We start from the raw sequence: 21727 nt of genomic DNA, 5'->3' as shown, positions 1-21727 counted from the left end.
TACTTCATGGTACAAAAACATGCACCATGACAAGATTTTGATCTAGACAGAAGGAAAACTCAGGGAAAATTATTACAGTATCTTACAAGATACTATTATGTGCCAAGAACTTATAAAAAATAATATAATTTTTAAAAGCCCAACAAAACACCCTGGCAAAGATTCCATCACCCTTGAATTTTCTATCTAGTTCTCATGAAATGTGACTTTTAACATCTTGCAACCAAGATATGTCCAAATCCAAAATGTGAATTTGGCATGTCTATCCTGAGATAATCCATGGATATAAATATATGAGAAACATAAGTGATTATATTATTCTCTACTTTACACATAGGAAAATATGCATAGAGAAGTCTAATTCCAAACTCGAGAAACCAGATTAGAGGAAAATCTTTCTTTGTGAAGTCTTATCACTAAATGATAAGCACTTCAAAGAGATGGCTGGCATTGTGTCAATAAGAATCAAACTCAAACAGAGGTATAGGATGCAGGACTAGTTGATATATAAAGTCTGTATCAGTTTAAATTGTCTAAAACTACAGTATAAAGAAAAAAACTTGTGCAATTCTCCAAGAAATATATTAGTGGAAATAGGTTTGGAGAGATGTTTCCCAATAATTTTTTACTTTAAAAGTTGTCAGGAAAACACCATAAATCATTAATGCTGGTAATTTGTACTGGGGAAATGTGTATGGCCTTACATTATACCATCTTACATAACAATACCAAATATGAAAATCAAAACTGCTCTGTAATAAACAGCATTTTTACTGATTGCACATGATTATGTTAAGCAGCTTCTTCTAACAGTGTCACAGAGGTGATTTAATAGCTCCTATAACTAATCTTCCCAGATGACCTCTCCCCTCTGCTGATGAAGCCTATTCAAAACCTACTGCCCTTTGCTCATTCTGCCATCTTTTATTTCCGAACTGTTTTGATCATAAATACTTCAGGCAAAATTCTTCTTTCCCCTGAACAAATTTTCTTTGGACTTCTCAGCTCACCAATGTGTGTGATGTAAAAGAAAACATGTCCTTATCATTGTTCTCATTATTACTATTATTTCCCTGAAATCATTTCAATAAGTACATATATCCATATCAATAAGTACAAGAAATCACTCATCAGGTATGTGATGAGTACTGCAGTTTCCAGCCTCTTTCTACCAGCACGGTTGAAATCATGGTTTTGAGAAGGAAATTCACACAGCTCCTTTTTAACAAAAAATTGAAAAGAAAACCCATCTCCTAGAAACACCAAACTGGAAAAGAATGTCTTAAAATGTTACCATCAAATTCAAATGATGGTAGAGAAAACTTCCTTCCTAAAGCCGAATATGCATGCACTGAAAATACACAGAATGCTATGAACCACAGTTAACTTAAAAAACCGAACAAAAGAAAAAAAAAAACCTGGAAGGAGTTAAAGAGCAAGTCATATCATTATAGTTGGAAAAGGATGAAATTCAAAGTTATTGTCAAGGTCAAGAAAGGGGAAGAGGAGCGGCGTGCGAGCAGCGCTGGGGCGTCCCGGCCGTGGCAGAGTCCCTAGGGGGCACTGCGCAATTAATATTGGCCGAGGCGGCCGCTGCCACAAAGACGGGGCTGCTGCCCAAAAACGTCAGCAAGCGTTTTGTTCTCACTGCAGCTTCCTGATTATACCATAACCCCCTACTATTTGTCCTTACAGAATAACGAACTATTTTCTAGAGTAAATCTTTTCCTCTAGGATCATTTAATATTCTAGTAAAACGCAGGAATTGCAGAATGTATGGACAGCAACCAGACAGAATGGAAGAACAGCGGTAAAATACTCGTGTTTGGGGAAGGGGGCAGGTAGACAGAAGATTAAATAAGTGTTAAAGTCGTCTTGATTATAAAGATAAAGTAAAACTCGAGTATATATATATATATATATATATATAACATATAATTACTTTGTGCATAATTTAAAAAAGGAGAGCTACTATTGAGTTTATAAAACAAATTAAATCCTTGATACGATGAGATTTTTCTGACTAATCCAGGATTGAATGACTTTTCATATAATGGGGTAAACAAGTGAAAGCTGTGGGTTTGTTTCTACAAGAAAATGCAATACCTTACAGTGCCTGCCTTATGAAATTATCAAATAAAGAAGCACCTTTATTCTTGAGCTTTAAACTCAGAGCTAGTGATCAGAGCAGGCTTGAAGAATGCTGAGGGAGTACCTGCACTGTGCAGGACTGCCAGCCAATAAAGCTGTGGTTTCACAGTCTGAATTAAGTAGGAGCCAGGACAGGGCCGCCTTCTAAGTGAACAGTTTGACTGGGTGCCTCTATACCGTGTGTATATCTGCAAGTGGGGATGATGCTACATTTTTTAACTTGAGAATGTAGGAATCATGGGAGTTGTGTCCATCCATATCCAACAGCGCTGTACACGGGAAAGACAAAAATATGGACCTTTCATACAAAATTCCCAGCTGCTTTTCCTGATCCCAAGTTAGAACTGATAAATAACATTAATGCTTTTTTTTTTACACTAAACCCCCATTTTGGAAACAGAAGGCAAGTGAGGAAATTAGTGCTGTTGTACAAGATTTTATGTTACCTTTGCCACTTGTTTGTTGTCATTGAGGACTTATGCCCTTCTCTAATAGTTTTAGCCACAATCATCCAATTTGGTCCTCGAAGCATGAGTTTCCACATGAAATGTTATCCTGCCATGGTTGTCATATTAAAGCCACTTCTGGAAACTCCATATAAACCATCAGCTTTGCATTATCTTGCATTTAGAGCAGGTTTAAAGCAGGCTGGAAAAATCAGAGTTGCAACTTTATGAGAAATTATATTCTTGAAAAAGCAGAATTTTACTTATGAGCCAAAGTTACACAGTTTCAAGCTTTCCCAAAGAAGAGGCAGAGGAACTACTTTTGGGATAACCAAAATATTTTGAAAATTTCAAAATAATATCATGCCAAGAAGTTGAGTGATTACCAGCTTTAGAGCAAAGAGTCCAGAATCCTTGGAAGCATAGCTTATGTCTTTTAAAAACTCTTCAAAACCAACACAAGACATTTTGGTGGCTATTACTCTGGGGTTTTGAGACAAAATTTGCTTCATTGTTACATATCGAAATAGTTTTAAGAGATTCAATAAAGATACCATGAATGTACCTGTTTCTAAAATTAAAGTAAAAAATAGACAAATATACCAAGATCAGTCTTCAATAAGCATTGCCTTCACCCTGGTGCTGTGAAAGAGACTACCACCCATCAGACACTTAAGAGCAAACTTTGTAATTACAAAATTTTGCTGATGAGAAAAGCAGAAAATCTTTTCTCTGCAGATTTGATTTCTGATATTCTATAATCCATTTCATAGCATTCTTTCATCATTGACTACATTTTATTGTCCATTGTAAATATAAAATACTTACTTTATTTCTATAACTCTAGGCATATTCCTAGTAAAAGATCCATCTTTGAAGCCTTTCTATTAATGTAAAAATAACAATTTAGACATTAATATGACTATAGTTTTGCTGAACATATATTTTGAAAAATATTGCAATATTTTTACTTTGTCAGCCAAAATGGGGTAAATTATTTTCTATGAATTTCCAATAGATTAAATAATGCTAGTTTCTTCTTACTACGTCATACTTGGAGGCAATTTCTCTGTAATGCAGGTCCCAAGGATCTGAAGAATTTGACTTTGATGAACATGATGAGCTAATTAGAAGCCACATTCCCTGCCACCTCAGAACAAAAGCTAGTCACAAGTAACCTTGAAACACTATCTATTTCATGGAACCGTGTAAACAAGGAGCTGACAACTTTTACAAGGCAATTGGTAAGATTATATGTTTCTTTCCTAAATTACAGATAAACTGTGATAGTAGGAACACAGTAGGAGCCAGGAACAGGCATTTAGGTTTCACCTAGCCACTTGTCTGATACCCTATCAGCTGTCTGTGAGGTGGTGGCTTCCCAGCTTGTGCTGAGTCTTACAGAGCTAAGAACTGGGATCTTCTGCCTCTCACAGTGTTTCTCTCACGCCACAGCCTTCACCCCCTGCCTGGGCTGCATGTCATTTGTCATGGATCCCTGCACTTTGTTGGGAACTGGTGTAATAGGTTGCTGAATGATGGTCTGAATTTAGGATAGGTGCCCAAACAATAAAAACATGGTAGTTAAATTAGCATTCCTTACAAAGGCTGAGAAAAACAAAAAAGAAAACAGCAGATGAGAAACCATGCACACATATGGTGACCAGCCTTCCTTATTGGCCTTCTGACATTGCTTACTGATGGAATGTACTCACAAGAACAGCCTATGTATGAAATCAGACAATCCACAGAGCAGTGTTTCAGGGTCAAAATTTGAAGGCTCTGCAATGATGGGAAGAAGAATCATAGAGTCACTAAGGCTGGAAAGGACCATCAAGTCCAACCACTAACACAGAAAGAAACCTTAAAATCTGCTGTTGAACTTTAATTCCACTGCTGACACACAATCTGACTTGGGTCATTCCTTGTGGAAAGCAAATACTCTCTCCTTGCTGGCATTTGGGAGTCAGCAATGCTTTATGAACTGTTGCAATGTGACAAACATCACAGCAATCCCAAATCTATACACTGACCTTCTCCTTAAAGTCTGGAGGCTTGATAAAATTCCACTGAGTTGTGAAAGACTCAGTGGAAATATACTCAAACAGTATAGATTTTGCTTGATACTACTTCCAACTCCAATTATGAAAGCATTGCCACAAAAAGTCTCAAGAATTCAGCTCATGATTATAAAAATAGGACTAGGAGTATTTATTTTTGCTTGATAGCAGGCATTCTTAAGATATTTGAACTATGAAAAGCAATGGACTAGAATATAGTAGTAAAATCTTCATAAACTGATCTAAGCTGATCCAACTGATCCTGATCTGAACTTCTGTGATTCCCAGAGTAGCCAGGGGGAACAAAATGAGCAGTTTTGACTGAGTCCTGCTCTGCATTTTGTATTAATTCCCCTTCTCTAAATGTAGGGTTTTTTTAAAGAAACTATATTGCTTTGCTTCCATTCTCATTCAGTAATACATCATGCTTGTCTGTTGAATCAAAGTTGGCAATTTTCACCAGCCAGTTGCAAACAAATTGAGAGGTTGAAAGGTCACAGAGATGTTAAGTTCATCCAGGTTTCAGAACAGTCCCAAACCCCACAAGGCCATGTTCAAAAAACTGAAACCAAAATCCAACAAACAAACATTTATAGCCATGAAAAAAAAAGTTTCCCTTATGTGAGTTACTGAAATTCCTATTTGAATAAAGTAACGAGCTCTAGCTGTGATTGAGGAGGTTCTCTTCTGTTGACAGAGAGGCAGCACAACAAACTTAAGCTATCTTAGACTGCATGACATCTGGCTCCAGGCTCAGTGCAGTTTCTACATGCACTGCTTCCTGTCACAGTAATTAACTGCATTTTTCTTGATTAACAAAAATCCAAACAAGATAAAGAGCTAATTTGCTTTCTGCTTTGGGTCCCAGTGGATGAAGCCTGTATGTATTTCTTGGGGGTTCTTCATCATTTAGCACTGAGGAAAATCCAATGACTTTCCTGAGAATACTATAAATGGGTAATTTTTGGATGCACCAAGATCTTTTTAAGAAGACACTTTATTTTAATTTATACTAAACTTATTTTAGGCTTGAGGAGATGAAAGAAAGGAGCCAATGTGAACAGAAATAATTTCTAATTTTACCTTGCTATGAAATGGGAGAGGTGCAGATTTTGAGTGTGTGAGTGTGCCAGCAATTCAAAGCTGATACCAATTTTAATTTGTATGAGAAGCAGAGGGTGATCCAACAAATACAAAACAAATCTAACCAAGGCCATTTTACTGTTAAAACTACATGGAATGCAATAAGTGAGCACCCAGCAAAAGCAATGAGTATTTTGTTCTGCGAAATGGACATGGAAATCCTTGCTTGTATGAACAATCCTAAATTAAATGACATAATGACTGTCTAACAAATTTTGTGGACAAAAATTAATCAATCATTAAAATAATTACACTGAACTGGTGCAGAATTTAGCATCTCAGCACAAAAATAAAATCTATATGGGAATGGAAAGTCAAACCACTTTATCGAGTACTTGTCAGATTTAGAAACATGGAACGTATGCCACAGAAATTCTTCCAAAAGAAGTTTTAGCAAATTTACATTTAAACCCCATTCTCTCTACCCAACTACCCTTTTAATTTTCTTTTCAAAACCCTCTGAATTCTAACTGCATAATAGCAACTGCTTCTATGAGATGACCCCTTGGAATACATTTAGCAGATGACAGCTGATACCCCACATGATCCCTTTGCAAAATATGGGCTAGTTTAACAGCATTAAATAAATCTCTTTTCTAAAGCTCTGTGTATGTTTCTAACATGCAGAGCTTTTGTTGTTGTTGCATTTTGGGTTTTTTAATATTGTTCATTTCCTATCCACATAGAATGGAGAATGTTTGAAGCCACTGTATCATAGTAATAATGAATTTTAACATACCTGGATGGCTCAAACCAGTCTCTCTCAGGGCTCTACAGAACATTTGACATGACCAGTAGCAGGCCAGTGGGTCATGCTGAGAAGTAACCAACAACTCACAGTGAGTGAAGACTTGGAAGCATTACAAGTAAAAATGGTTACAGTCCATATTAAAACTGTGATAAATGCCTGGGGTATTCAGCATATATCCCTAAACCTTGGAGGTTGTTTTTAATATTCCTGCAGGTCACCTTTAAATGAATTTGCTCATCAGTGATAAACTCTGCTAGAGCACATGTAATATGTATCAAAAGTAAAGAAACTTACATGTGCTGTGTGGCAGCCTTAGACAACAGGTTCATTGCAGCATGAAGCTCATTGTAGTGCTCTCGTGATTCTGTTAAAATTCTGGTCAGCTTCTCCCAATCAGATACTGGGAAGTAATGAGGTTCTCCAACACCATGGGCAAAGTGGCAGTAAATTAGTGGCTTATGGATAAATATGTGCTCATCAACACCCTGGTGCTAACAATATAGATATAAACAATATTCACCCAGCATATTAACCCTTTATCACAATTGTCTCTTTTTGTGTATGCACTTATGAAGTCTGGGAACAATCCTGTTAACTATAGAACTAGTAGATAGTATTTCAATTCATTTTCTGTCAGACTCTGGCAGCATGCCATTTTTAGAAGTTCTGGCTGCTAGATCTCCTGGACTGTGTCTTCTCTCTGTAGCCAGCTGAACAGGGTATCAAATGCTATGTTTTGTTGATAGATTTTCATTTCAGCTCCTTTTCTGGAGGAAAACTAGCTCACCCCAAAATTATGGGACTATTTTTTCTAGGCACTTTATGGTATTATTTTACTCTGCTCTCATAAGAGTACACTCTACTTCTGTGTATCCTTCATTGATTATGAATATTCTCCTAGTCTTTACCATGGCAGGCAACCATAAGGTGGTAGCATCTGAACAGAAAAAAAAGATAAATAATCTCATTACAAAGAAGGAATTCAATAACTATGCTTCTTCAAGTAAAACAGAAGACAGCATTCTTCTTATGACTCTAGTGATTTTGTTTTTATCCTCTCTTCTATTATATCAAAATTATGTTCATTCAGACCAGGAACAGAGAAAAAAAAAAAAAAACAACACTCTACAATAAACAATTTATCTGTAAAAGATATAGTTACAGTATAATAACATCCCTTTCTTCTTACTAGTACTTAGAGTACAATATGGCATGAAACAGGGCAGATACATGTCTTACCTCAAGCAGAGAATCACATCTGAAAGTACCTTCTGTAGCATGGATGAAAATTTAGTTAAAATGTTTCATATTTTTCCTCCATATGTTTAACTAAGGAAATACAGGATGATTTCATGGAGCCATAGAAGGACCAAGGAAATTTAAAGCTATATATCACTGGGGTGGTGGAACTGCTCCCTGCAAAAACATTTTCATTCAAACAACTTTTCTCCTTATAGATGACACTATCAATCCCTCATTAGAAACAAATGTTTCAGTCAGTAATGTGCATTCTTGAGTCACCAAAAGGCTGAATATTTACTTTCCACAGCACCTATGTTTAACAGACAATTAATGTCCTGTTGTAAATAATTAGGTTGTTTCTTTGCCTTGGAAAAGAGGATCTTTCCCATTACCCCTTCTTTCTAGGACTTTCATCTTTATTATAATTCCCTTTTACTTACCTCTGGCACACTTCTTTCTCCTTAGAATAGCCTGACTGTATCCTCCTGGAGTCCCAGCTTCTGTTTGAAAAATTTTTTTTCTGGATTGCCTCTTTTGCTCTGTATTATTCCTAAGTTCACTCCCAGTGTAGATTATCCTGACACACTGAATACTAAAGGACTACACCAGCATTATGAAAAGTACATCAGACCTGAGGCTAAGACACTTCCCATTGATTCTAATGTGTTTTTCAACTCAGCCCTTTAGTATATCCTTTATTAACTACCTCTTTGATACTCCAACTCTCCAGTCTGTCATTAGTTGTTATCAGTCAACAAATGTTGGCCTTCTTAAAGACAGTGAAAATGTTCCTCTTCCCTTCAGAATTTTACCCAGAGTGCCACTTCCAGCATGGTTTCCTCAAGAATGTTGCATTCATTTTTAGGAATTGGCAGATTAGAGTCTCTCTGCTGCAAAGTGCTAATACAAATGCATTCACTGGGGCTTTTCCAGCAGGGAATCACCCTGACACTTAAGACTAAAATCAACAAGCACGTTAATAATTATTTGGTGTGTAGGTGACTCATGTAACCATTCCTCCCCTACTGCTTTCATATTTATGTACAAGTTGATTCAATACAATTTATCTGTTTTTATGTCTAGCAGACATAATTATTGGGAAATTTTATTTGGAAATGTTCCATGATTGGAGTATTTCTTGTTAAAATGCTCCTTTTTGCAGTGACTTTTTGATCCAGAGGCAATATGAGATTCAAAAAACTGCTCTCCTCCTTACCTCTAAACAGATGTTAAATAAGTGGCCCTCAGGAACTATGGGTAAAATTTCTACCTCAATCCAAAGATTAATATTTCCAAACGCATTGAAAAAAGGAAACTGTCTTTAAATCCTAGAGATAACGTACAAAGATCAGAAACTGTTGAAGAATAGAAAAACAAATTATGCTCTCAGCAGCACAGTTGTTTCAGCAATACCTCTTCTGACCAGAAAGATTTGTACTATGCTTTTTGAACATTGATTTCCCTCACCAGCACTCTTCCAGGCTTCCCAAATTGCTGCTGTCTCCCACGCACCTGCTGATGGTCTCACACTACTGCTCACTTGTTGCCAGCTTGATCCATGGTACAAAAATGTTCTCACTCATATAGAAAGTGACAGCTGAATTTGTTAAAAGCTAACCCAGATAGGAAGGCTAAACAAAAAGAAAGCTAGCTGGGGAAAAAAAAACCAAAAAAACACTAGGCTCACTGCGTTGCCAAATCTTATGGTATTTTTTTCAATAATTTTTTTGAGGAAATGTATGTTCAGAATTGTTAGATGTTCTTTGCTTTCCCTTATTTTTTTGTCTCCTACCTCACTTTCTGCCTGCATGCAGGAGGCAGTACAGGAACTGTGATGAGAGTGCTTTTTTAAGAAAGACCCTGCCAAACCTTGTGGGCATGAGGCAAGAGAAGGAAATGGCAGGACCATTCATATTTGAAAAGACCACCACCATGGTAACATTTGAAGGTGGACTTCAGAAGGATGAGGATGGAAGCTATCTCCAATGGGAATCCCTTGGACTCCCCAGCACCCTGCATGCTTTTCCCTCCCATCAGTCTGCTCTGTGCATAAGCTTCTGGTGATTTGCAAAACTGGGAGGGAGGAGAGGACATCTCAGGGGTCCTATGGTTGTGCTTAAGTTTGTTGGCTAAAAAACACACATAAACCAAAACAAACAAAGGAAGAAGCAGCTGGTAGTTTTAACCCACAGCCCAAATGTTGTCCTTTGCTATGTCAGACCCCATGTGTTAGAGGTCTCCTTTCTAGACTATAGCAGAGTGGAGTGATACCACGTAAGCTTTATACCTGAGCTGCCTTCAGTAAGAAAACAACCTGGTTATGTGGGAACCAGATCTCTGCAGACATATTTACCTGGCTTTTTCAAGTGTGCAGGGACCACAGATCTGCCAATTTTAGGTTGTTTCTGGTACTTGAATCAACTTGTTCAAGGTTCACACCTCAGGGCACAGTAGAGTTTGCTGTATAGAGAGGCTTAGAATAAAGACATTTAGGAGAACTACTATTTGCAGGAACTGTTCACATTCAGTTTCAGAACAGTCGGGAACACAAACCTGTTTTCTTAATCATGTGTCAGCTTGTCATAGGTGCCAAAATTTTGAGCTTTCAAATAATTTTTATTGTAACATGTCAGTATTTTGCCCTCCACATCACTGCAAAGTCATCAATCATATGCATACTCTTGACTGGACTAGAGGCATTACTCCAACATTCTGAAAATTTGGTCTTATCCTCTCATTCCTGCTACTCTTCCCTCCAAGAAGTGCCTTGGAACAGCACAAGAAGCAAGACGTGTCAGTTCTACTAGTAGATCTAGCAAATGTATTTAATAAATACTAAACTTACAGTTAGAAGCTTTATGCAACAGAAGCCCAGGAATAAGATCATGGCTGTTATGCAATGTATTACATTTTTAAAAATAATAATTACAAACAACAGCAACTTTTTCAGGTGTTTCAGAACAGTTTGGAATTGACTGAATCCAGTGCAATTGTATATGACAGTCTAGATGTCTTATGGCTAAACTCCTCATTGACTGAGAGTGTTGCATTCTCTTTCTGGTGGCCAGTGGACTATCATGAGAAAATGGTATTACAGAATTTAGATGTTCAGGCATAGCAGTTACTCTGAGTATTGACATAGCCTGTACATGTATATTTGGGGAACTGTCCACTGAGTTAGACTAACAGTGTTAAAAAAAGAAGTGTTACATAAATCATACAAGAATCTATAATATTTAGTGAAGAGGAAGATCAATTTACAAATACAAAACTACCTAGAAAGACCTAGATATTACCTGGAATATATACATCAAATCTCTAAAATTGAAACCACATCAAATCTCTAAAATTAAAACCAAAATCTAGTCACTGTGGGTAGAAAGTTCTGGGTAATTTTCTGATGCAGACACATTGCATCTCATATGAGTGAGATGATAGATTTCACTACACTGTAACTGCAGCTCCTGTGTTGCAAAAGGATATTTATGGTCCTGCTCTCTATGGTGGTTAGAGCATCCATCTCTGGGGAGCAGTCAGTAAACAGAGAAAATTCCCTGAGATTAAAAAATAGTGTGTGTATAGGAAAGGATAATTATTTCTTTTAAAATATACCCACATAGATATTTTAATAACACTTAAACCCAGAAATTGAAAGCACAAGTTGAAAAGGTTTTCACAGCCAAAGCACACAGCGTTAAATATCTTATTCACTGCCTGTCTCACTCGATGGATATCATAATTACTATCAAGTTAGTATGAAGCCTGCCAAATGTGCCTGACTTCAGGGCAGCGTGCTCCTTTGCAGCCATTTTCTTTTCAGAATGACTAATTATCTGCGTATGATTAATCAAATTGGGACAGTTCAGAGTATGAATGTTGTTTCTAAAAAAATAAAAATATGTTAGATAGCACCTTAGTGGAGTATCAAGCAAAAAGGGATTATAGAGTTGTTAAATTTCTTAAGGAGAGTGACATATTGATCCCCTATCTTGGATCGATTAAACTATAATTCTATTATTAACATCTTTATGGTATTTTTAACAGTCACCTAAAAAACAAAAGAACTCAAAAAAATTACCCAAGGATGGTTTTTTTCCCTTCGTGTGGCTCAGGTAGGACTGGGCAAAACACAGAATCCCTCATTTTCAGAGTGTTCATTCCTGTGTGAAAGAAAAAATAATACCTGAAAATCATAAAGCTTAAAAAACACAGCTAAACAGAAATTTCTAAGACTCATATACTTTTTGAGAAATTACACTTTGTATCAATCAACATTTTCAAATAAAATCATATCATAGAACATTTGTAATTAACCTAATTACAAAATATATAGGCTGCATCAGAACAGTTATTCTTAACAGTTAGAAAAAGCAGTATGAGAAGCTAATTGAGATGTGTTTCTCAATTCTATCTATTAGGAAAAAAATATATTGTTGAGAAGTTCAAATACAATACAGAGAATACCTCAGAAACTGGAAAGATGGTTTCAATAAATGAATAAATGCTTAAATACTTTTTAAAAAATCTATATATTTTCAGGTATTAAAAGATATTAAAACTACACAAATAAAAATTGCTGCTTAGGAAATAGCTCAATGTAAGGCAAAAAAACATGCTAAACATATTTCTGAGTGACCTGACCAGTGAAATATAAGCATAAAAGGAAACTAACAGTGCAAAATGGTAGCCAGGCACAAGGTCTACTATTGGAGATAAAAGGACTCCTTCCTTTTTAGTTAATCAGCTCTCTGAATTTCATTTGAAATTAGCAGGTGAAAAGAAGGGAACCTGAGCTTCTTGTTCCAGGCAAAGAGTGAATGGGTGAAACACCAACTGAACCTGCCCACTTAACACTGTCCCCACAGCCAAGACACCACTGTCTCAGCTCTCACAGCCAACACGCAACTTCATTATTAGCAGCTACCTTATAGGAAAGTAGTGTGAGTCACTAAGTAAAAAGTGTCATGGTATTACTTTAGTATTAAGACTATAATCTCATTTTGATCTCAAAAAACCACGATTTAATTTAGCAAGATATGTTACAACTGTCTGGATGTGCAAAGTATGCATCTGTAATTACCTGTGATCACACACACGAGAAGCCACACTGGGCCAGAGAAAGGATTCAATCGGACTAGGTGGTCAGCGGCAGCCAACACAAGAACGTGTGATATTTCCCCCCTAATACCTGCATAGTTTCTGAATATTTTCAGCTCAGGAGATTTTCTGAGTGGGTTGTGCTTTATCTACACACATAAGGTAGCATCCTTCCGGTCATAAACTCTGGTCTCCCCTTGATTGCATGAAAACTTGTGTTATTAAAGCCTTTGGAAACGAGTTGCAAAGGTCCTTTATCCATGGCATGAAGTTCCTCTTGTTTTAAACTTCTCTCTCCCATTCCTTTCACATGTTCTTGCACTCTAAGAGAGAGCAGTGAATCTGCACATACCTTCTTGCTAGCAGTTGTGGTTTTGTACATCTCTGATACAGCTGCTCCTGTTGCCTCCTTTCAACGCTATCAGGCCTCCCAGCTTCTGCACAGAAGTTGTTGGTTAAGTCATCTTTGCTGCCCTTCTCTGAACTTTTTCCAGTTCTAAAACTTCATTTTTGCAATGACGTGTCTAGAACTACACCTAATTTTCAATGTCCTGGTGCATCACGGCTTTATACAGTGGGATAATCACTTTGGCAATTTTTCACAACTGATCCTCATTATTACAATCTGGAAGAACATCACACTGACACCAAACTTGTCATGTATTTTTAAATAGCAGAGGTCTCCCTTTTGGTACTGTTAATCTTTCCTCAGACCAATGCTGATATCTCCTTCTCTCCTTAAAATAATTTTTAAAAAGTTTCTATGTGGAATTAGCCCCACTTTGACTCACAGCAAATATCAGTACAAAAATGCATAACCATTTTGACATTTTATGTGCTGGTCATCATCTGCTTGTGCTAAAGTGATCAGAAATGTTTAGGGAAAATTCTGATTCCTGACACTGGTTAGCCCTTGAATTCTTTTGGCTACTTTGATTACAGTTTTATTTTTAGTCTTTAGTATGCAGCCCTTCTTACTTAGTTTAGACACAGCTTTGGTTTTCTAAATGATCTTTCTTACTTCTATTAGCTTTTTTTCCATTGCTGATTAGCCATGCCAGGCTCTTTTCACCCTTTCTGAAGTCTCTCCCAAAGGATGGGGCATGCTCTGTTGCTGTGTCCCTACTTCAGAGATCTTCTTACTGCCTGGAAGAATTTAATTCTTTTAGTGGCCCATTGTAGCTTCTTTTTAGTGGGCTTCTCTGTTTTCACAGAGTTGTCTTTTTGAAGTTAAGCATACTTGTGGTGGGTTTTTTGGCCTTTGTTGCTCCTGTGGGGGGACTGAATTGAAGTACATTACGGTCACTGTCACAGAGCAGCAGTTCCATTGTGAGATTCCGAAGCAGATCCCGCACATCACTCAGGACACAAACAAGCTGTCACTCACTGAGGTCTGGTTGTTTAGGAAGCTGATCTCAGGCCCCCTCTCTGCTTTGCTGCTCCATCAGCTCAGTCACAGGTGCATGGCTCTCTCAGAGGATTTGCACGTGGGTCTGTCAGAAATGGGATTAAGGGAACGGAATTGTTGTTTCCTTTAATAGTCTATGCATTTAATAAATATAGCACAGACACTAGCTTTCAGAAAAGTGTGACTGTTGAGGTAATTGTTACATGCACATCCTAACAAACACATTTTTCCAATCTTCGGAATTCTAACCCTAACCACCTTAAAAATGGAAACTCCTGATCCTGAACACAGGTACAGGGAGTGGCAACCAAGGTTTGGCACAAGGCAAGAAAAGAATGCTATACAACTGCCACAAACAGCTCATTTGAGCGGGCAGACAAAACACAGCCAACACATCCTCCCCAAAACTCCAAATAAAGAACTCACTAATCAATTTTAACACAAAATGAAGTTAATTCTTAAAAAAAAAAAAAAAAAAAAAAAGACCCTTCAGGCAGAGTTTTGCTCCCGTCTCTTCATCTTTCATGTTCAACAGATACTTCCATCTATCTCTGTTTTGTGTGTGGCTGGTTTCTGGGCCCTGCCAAGAACAGTAGCACCATATATCCTTAAGACACAAAGGAAAAATAATTGTGCTGGTGAAGGTTTAGAGATCTCAGTGTACTCTTTTACTGTACTCCTTAGAAAGTTAAAGGACTTTTGAGGAAACCTAGGGTGTCTTACACATGATTATTGTTTTACAATACAGCACTTACTTGCTTATGTGGTCTCCCCTTGCCATGCCTTGGCAATGGATCTAACTGAAGGTTTCCCTACATATTCTGTCCCCTCAGCACCTTTTATCTGGTACTGTTTAGTTCCTGTTTAATTCCTTGTTTGCTCCGTGCAAGGCAGAGCACCATCTGTCTGCTCTGCTCTACAGTAACAAAACCTTAGGATGTTCATTCTCCTTAAATTATGAGCTTGAGTGTTACTGTGAGCAAAAACATTTTGTTAAAATATAGCACTTGGTGTACCTACCCAAAGATGCTGATTTACTGAATAACTTCCAGCAGTGGGATTCATGCATGTGACACGCTGACAATTGTGGATTTCTTTTAACATCAGTTTCTGTCTGTCATACCTATGTAGTTACAAAATAACAAAGGAATAATAAAGTGCAATTGTATATTCACAGTTTGAGATTTCTATTGACAGATCTTCACACTGAATGCTTCTACAAGAAAGTGTGATTATATAGCTCTCTGTTAAAAGAGCTGAAAATCTCTTCTTTGTTACAACTCTCTTACACACTATTACTATCATTTGGAATATTTTAAGGGATGTGTCAAGGTTGACAGGTCCAAATTTGGCCTCCTCTCACCAAATTATATTTGTAGATTTGGAGTATCTTCCATATAGGAAAAAATTCCAGCAGTCACCTCCAAGGCAAGGCTAACTCCTCTAAGTGTAGGTCAGCCAATAAACCAGCAACCATCTCCTCTCCTGTCCCACAAAATGCAGGTTTACGTGGGACACTACATACTTCTACACTATCCCTCCTCTTCTAGCCTATGTATTAAGCTGATACTGGGCTGAAAAAGCACTCTGCTTACTCATTTACCTATGGGATTGCTGGTTTTATTAGTTCAGCCTGTCACCTCTAACTTTCCACAGCACCCTTGAAAGCTTTATTTTTATTACCACCACGTAAGTGCTCTACCAGAGCTTTACTTACAACTTTCAGAATAATCTTCTGACCTCTCTTCTGTTACATATGATGTTGCCTGGGATTAACAATGGCAGCTAGTTAACTTCTTGGATCATTGTTTTCTAGGCTGCAAATTAGCTCAATAAAAATTTATCAATATATGAGAAAGCCAGGTGGTTCTTTTTATCTGAAGGAATTCTGAAGGAAAAGGAAATATATAGGATAGATATTTGATACATATATAATTAAATTATATCTGTTGAATTTTGCTTCACTGAGATGCCAAAAGGGTTCCAGGAATCAACATTTGTGTCGGTAAAACAATTACTTTGAGATATTAAAATTTGTACTGCAATAGCATAGGATGGCAAATCTGGCTGTTGGACTGTAATTGACAATAGAAAAAGTATAATTTTAGGTCAGAAAAATCTGTAAATCACTTAGCTATTTTAGGAAGAAAAAAAAGAAGAGAATGTAAATTCATAGAGTTGGAACACTTGTCTTCTCCTCACATTAACAATCCAGTAGAAATACAAAAAAAGATTCATTTCAATGCATATACCTAACATAGGCCATTAGACTGTAATCTCTTGTTATCTAGATTTATTAGACAGCTGTATGCAGAATACTAACATTTGGATCCAAGCATCCCAAAGCTTTTACTCTAAACTCCTAACCCATCTTAGCCACTTTTCCTGCAGACACTTACGTGTATTTTAAAGTGAACTAACTGCAAAGGACAAAGGGCATCTTCCTTGATCCATCTCCTATCTCCCCCATCCTTTTGGAAATTTAACAGAGCACACAATGGTGATTTGGAGTTCATGGACATAATATGCTTCAAACACTTTCAAGCAAAAAGGCAGCAAGTCCAGAAGCACACCTTAGTAGACTGTTGGGCTTCTGAGGAAAAAAGAACGGCAACATCTCTTTTTGCCCTTTCATTCAGCCAGTTGCAAAATATTTGCCATAACCAGAACTATAGCAAAACAATAACAACAAAATACTATACTGCAGGTAAGCAAATAAAGCATTTATTCCTTCTAAACCAGACTGGAAATACAGTGCTTGATTTGACAACAGATGGTTATAGAAAATTAGGAGTAATGTCTGAAAATGTATTTCCCATCTCGAGGCTCTGCATCCACTGCTTGCTTCTTTTGCTCACCATGCAGTAATTTTGTGTCTTGGCTGCACTAGTTATTACCTAGCACTCCTTTGAACCTTTCAGCACATCAGGGAGGCATTCTAAAGCAAAGCTTTAAGTGGAACTTATATGTTAAAAAAATATTTTTCCTGAACTGCAGGAAGAAGTCAACATTAACCATTTTTTTTTTGTGCTTTTAATGTCCCAATATCTAAGTTAAATTTTCTTCAGGTTTTCCTTTTTTGTCTCTAACAGCTCTATTTTGTAGTGCCAAATAAAACTGCAAAATAAGATGGAACTCTCAGGAACGCACATTTCCCCCTGAGCCCATGTGTCTAGGTCTGTGCATTTAAACTCTGGTAATAGCTTTTTCCTCAGATATGCTGGTCACTATTTGGACATACAAGAATGCATAAGCACCTCTGTAAATGACCAGAGAACATTTCTCTAGAAGATTTCACTTGCTTCCTTTGGCAAATGTGGAAACATCTCCTTTGTACCCTTGTGGAGATTCTCCTTTTGTACATAAGTGTTTCAAAAGACCTTGAGTCACCTTCACAGCTTTGTGACTCTGTCCACATCAGGTGAGAACTCTCAAAGGACCATGAAGAAAGACCATAATGGAAATGTCCACAGGTAGAAACAGGGAAGCAATAGAAACCTTACAAGATTCTAAGGTTGTATTAGTTTTTCCACACAGTCCTTTTATGCTGAAATTTCCCAGTGAAGTCCCCTTGTAAAAAGATCTCCACTGGCAGGTAGCAGGGGAGGAACTGGACACCTCAGAGTTGGTGCACAAGCTAAAGCTCCCACAGGCTACCTCCAATGGCTTTTATGGTGGCCTTTTAAAAATTTCTTCTCCCACTCTGCAGTCCAGGACAAAGACACATATCCCATGACTTCCTTTCTCTGAAATATCAAGTATTTAGTTCTTCAGTGAATGCTGCAGACTGAGTCAAAGTTGGGTTCTTACAGCACTAAACATCCAAAGCAAATAACAAAAGTGGAGGCAAACACTACAATATAATCGTCTTAAATAAATAGTTAAAACTGAAAACTATTAAAACTTTCACTAATCTCAACAGTGAAGGCATTGCTGGATTAGAGAATGAAAGTAAATGGAAAAACAGGCATTAGTATCAGAAATAATAAGATCATCAATGAAATTAATTAGATTTAACAGCTCAAAGGAGCATAATTATTTCTCTGTTTTCTCTTCCAAGTGCTTTTGAGAACACTGCCAACAAAGTAGATGCTGTTATAGTAAATGGTAAAGCCATGCCTCAGGCCTAGAAGTATCCAAGCAGGTATTTTACTTTAAGCACCAGTCCACACAGGAGACAACCCATGAAATCTACCTGACCCAAACTTCTCTAATACCAACTTCAGGCCTAAATGTTTTTGGTTTTTTTTTTTTCTTTTAGTATTAACTTGAATTGCTTCTCCTCTTCCAGATCAAGACGAGCAATACAATTGACTGAAATCATATGTGATGTTACTCAGTCATCTGCAATATCAGTGTAATGATTAATAATCAGAAGAGATTATCACAGACCAAACTTAAAATACCTACAGATTTTAGTATATTTATGGTTTCCATTGTTTCAAATCTTGGAAAAAAACATTCATTTTGTATGTTTGGCACCTCCCTTTATTGCTTTGCCTTGAAGCGCATTTAAAGAAGAGATGCCACTGCAATGCCAAAAAGGAAATATCCTTTTCTGTTTTTTACAGTGCTGAACTGTGCAGTACAAGAAGTGGGAGAATAAGTTTCACCATTATGATGTGCAAGAAAAGTTGCTGAAAGTCTAACTCCAGCCAGAAAACATCCTGTAACTTTTTGCCTTTTCTGCCACATTTGCTCTGCAAGTGCTGAAGGTTCTCCAAACCTCATAAAGTGAGGCCTGCCATGAATTGAAGATTCTGGGAGTTACCCATTTCTTTGCCATTGATGCTTATTCTCTTTGCCCACTACCTTTTCACTTATTTTTGGTTAATTCCTTGCTCCAGCAAATCCTGTCCAGAAATCTCTGCAATTAATTTTACCTGGCTCACCCAGGCAGTACTGAAGGATGTACAGAAATAATAGCTATGAATTTTGAGTTTGTCTTTAGCATAAAGGCAGTAAAAATAAATCTGTATATCACAGTATTTCCTGTTCATGTCCAACAATTCAAAACTGAATAACCAGTGTGCCAAAATCCCTGTAACTGCAATTATCTCTCCCTTCCTCTTGAAATTTAGGTTATAAAACTAAGAGTTTATACCAGAAAAATAGTCATTTAACTTTTCACATTTATGACAATGAGTGATAGCTATACTACATTAAATAAGTGTTTTGTTCTTCTAAAAAACATGTCTAGATTTGATCAAAAATAGATAAAGAGGGTGTCAAAAATTCTACCAGAATTGACAGGATTCCTATTGAAGAGTTACCATTCATCATTGATTGAGCTTATTGAGTTACTCAGAGGCTGTGCATAAGTTATAGGGATTCTAATACTTTGTTCTACTCAAAAGAGACTTCACTGATTCTACTACAGCAGTGGTGCAAAAAACAGCCATGTGAAAGAACCAGTCCCATTGAAGCACCAGGATTGTTACAGCTACAGGCAGTGAAGCACAGTAGTGACTGCAAGGGTCTTGGACCATTGCGTATTTCCCTGACAGTTTGATAACCCTGGCAGACAGAACAGCCTATTTCCTACCCTCAGCCTTTCTAACCAACATAAGTGGTTTCCCTTTCTCCAGAAAGGCAGCTACAAAATATAGCAAGCAAACTATCTTAGCAATAAGAATGAAGACAACCTATTTGCAAAGACAAGCTGTCGAAATACCTCTGCACGACCAGAAAAAGAAGTGCTACGTTAAACTGTTAGGAGAGTTCACACACTAATATCCATCACTGTACTTGTGTGTTTTTAATATACTAAGTTAATCTGATGACGAGTCACCTAACAGACAAAGTAAAAAAAGTGGAAATAAACAGCAGTCAAAAATACACAGACTTGAAACATCTTAATTTCTTGGTAATACAGGATTATCAACACTGCAAAACTAAAATGCGAACAGGTATTTCAGCAGGATTATATTGTACATTATTTGTAACTCAGTGTTGTGGAATAGTGCATTCTTCTGTCACTGAAAAGGTAGTGAAATGCAATATTAGAATTATTGTGGTATCTATATGCACATTTTCTAATATGAATGGTGTGTCATAAACATAACTCATTTTATTACTGCATGATTATGTTGAAATAATACAACGTGGTCATAAATGAAGAGAAACTGTGTTGAATTGCTTGAATTGCTTATCTATTGAAATACTCTTCAAGAAGATCAGAATTAAAATAGGGACACTTAGTAAATACTGCAGCAATGGTTTTATTCTTTGAGAAGTGTCAATTGTATGTGAAAATGAAACTGCAGATGCACTTCAATATTTATCACACCAGGTATTTCATTCACATTGTAGAAAATAGCCATATCAATGGCAGAAATGAGGTATGAAGTTAGCTTGTGTAGTGGATGAGCTGGTGGGAAAAGAAAAAAATTGCAGTCTATAAATCTCTAAATGAAAAATACAATATAGGGCTTTATAATACCTTATCATGGAGATGAAACTATGAACTGGAGGAGCCAGACAGAAAAATGAATATGTTTAATGGGCTCTTTGTATTGGAAAACATGCTACATAATTCAGACACGTTACAGTTTCCTGGCTGTTTATATAAAATGTGTTAAGGTAAACTGTGAGTGAAATAGTTGTGGATAAGTAAGCAGAATTGTTTCAAGATTAAAACAGATTCTGAAGGATGGGGTCAATTAGTTCCTTTCTTGTTCTTGCCAGCAGGAGATAGTTATTTCTTGGGCAAGTAATTTAACTCGGTTTTATCTCCTTGACCTCTATAACAGATATGGTGTTATTAGATCCCTTTCTGGGATGTTATGTGGTTTAATAATCTTAGCATTGAGGTCTTTGGGTGTAGAGTTCTGTATAAATGCAACTATTTCATTTTGACAGATGGCAGCACTTGAGTTTGAGCTTAAGCTGCAACTCACTTCCACTTACAAATTTTTTTTCTTTATAGATCTGGATTGGTAAATAGCCTGGCTTAAAAGTGGCTGCATTGTTGGGGGTTTTTTTCCTGAATGCATGCAAAATTGCATCTTTTTTTATTAATCTAATTGTCAAAGGAAGAAAAATGAGGACAAAATTAAGGTGCTAGAGAGTATGCTTGTAACATACAATTGAGAGGGATGCAGAGATTACAGAATTAACTAAGCTCATTACAGAACTAGGACAACCCAGCTAGCCAGTATAGTTATCCAGCCTTCACAGTGTTGTTCTGAAGACTCACTGAATACTCTAAGGATTCTCTGTTTCATACCAGCTCAGCTGGTACTACCTTGAGGAATCAAACTACTTATCATGGCAAGGGCATGCCCAGTGCAAATTAGTCTGGAAAATACTAGAAGCAAACCTTTAAATAACCAGTCCACTTCCGAAAGTGAAAGAAATTGATTGGAAAATTTTTCTACCAAAAGCTACAAAACATAGATATTCACTTTCCAGATGAGACAACATAGAA

General features: G+C 36.9%; 1 long non-coding RNA gene across 1 annotated transcript in view; it reads left to right on the top strand.

Moving 5' to 3' along the window:
- Window positions 1-20138, top strand: part of LOC129122645 (uncharacterized) — a 99272-nt gene extending 79134 nt beyond the window's left edge. The window contains exons 6-7 of the long non-coding RNA XR_013183031.1: window positions 3678-3841; window positions 18870-20138. This is a non-coding gene — a long non-coding RNA (uncharacterized LOC129122645). The remainder of the gene's footprint in view (window positions 1-3677; window positions 3842-18869) is intronic.
- The last annotated feature ends 1589 nt before the right edge of the window (window positions 20139-21727 follow it).

The sequence above is a fragment of the Agelaius phoeniceus genome, chromosome 7 (genome assembly GCF_051311805.1).
Source record: "Agelaius phoeniceus isolate bAgePho1 chromosome 7, bAgePho1.hap1, whole genome shotgun sequence".
Classification (NCBI taxonomy): domain Eukaryota; kingdom Metazoa; phylum Chordata; class Aves; order Passeriformes; family Icteridae; genus Agelaius; species Agelaius phoeniceus.
The sequence above is the reverse complement of the archived record's forward strand: the minus strand, read 5'-3'. Positions and strand labels throughout refer to the sequence as shown.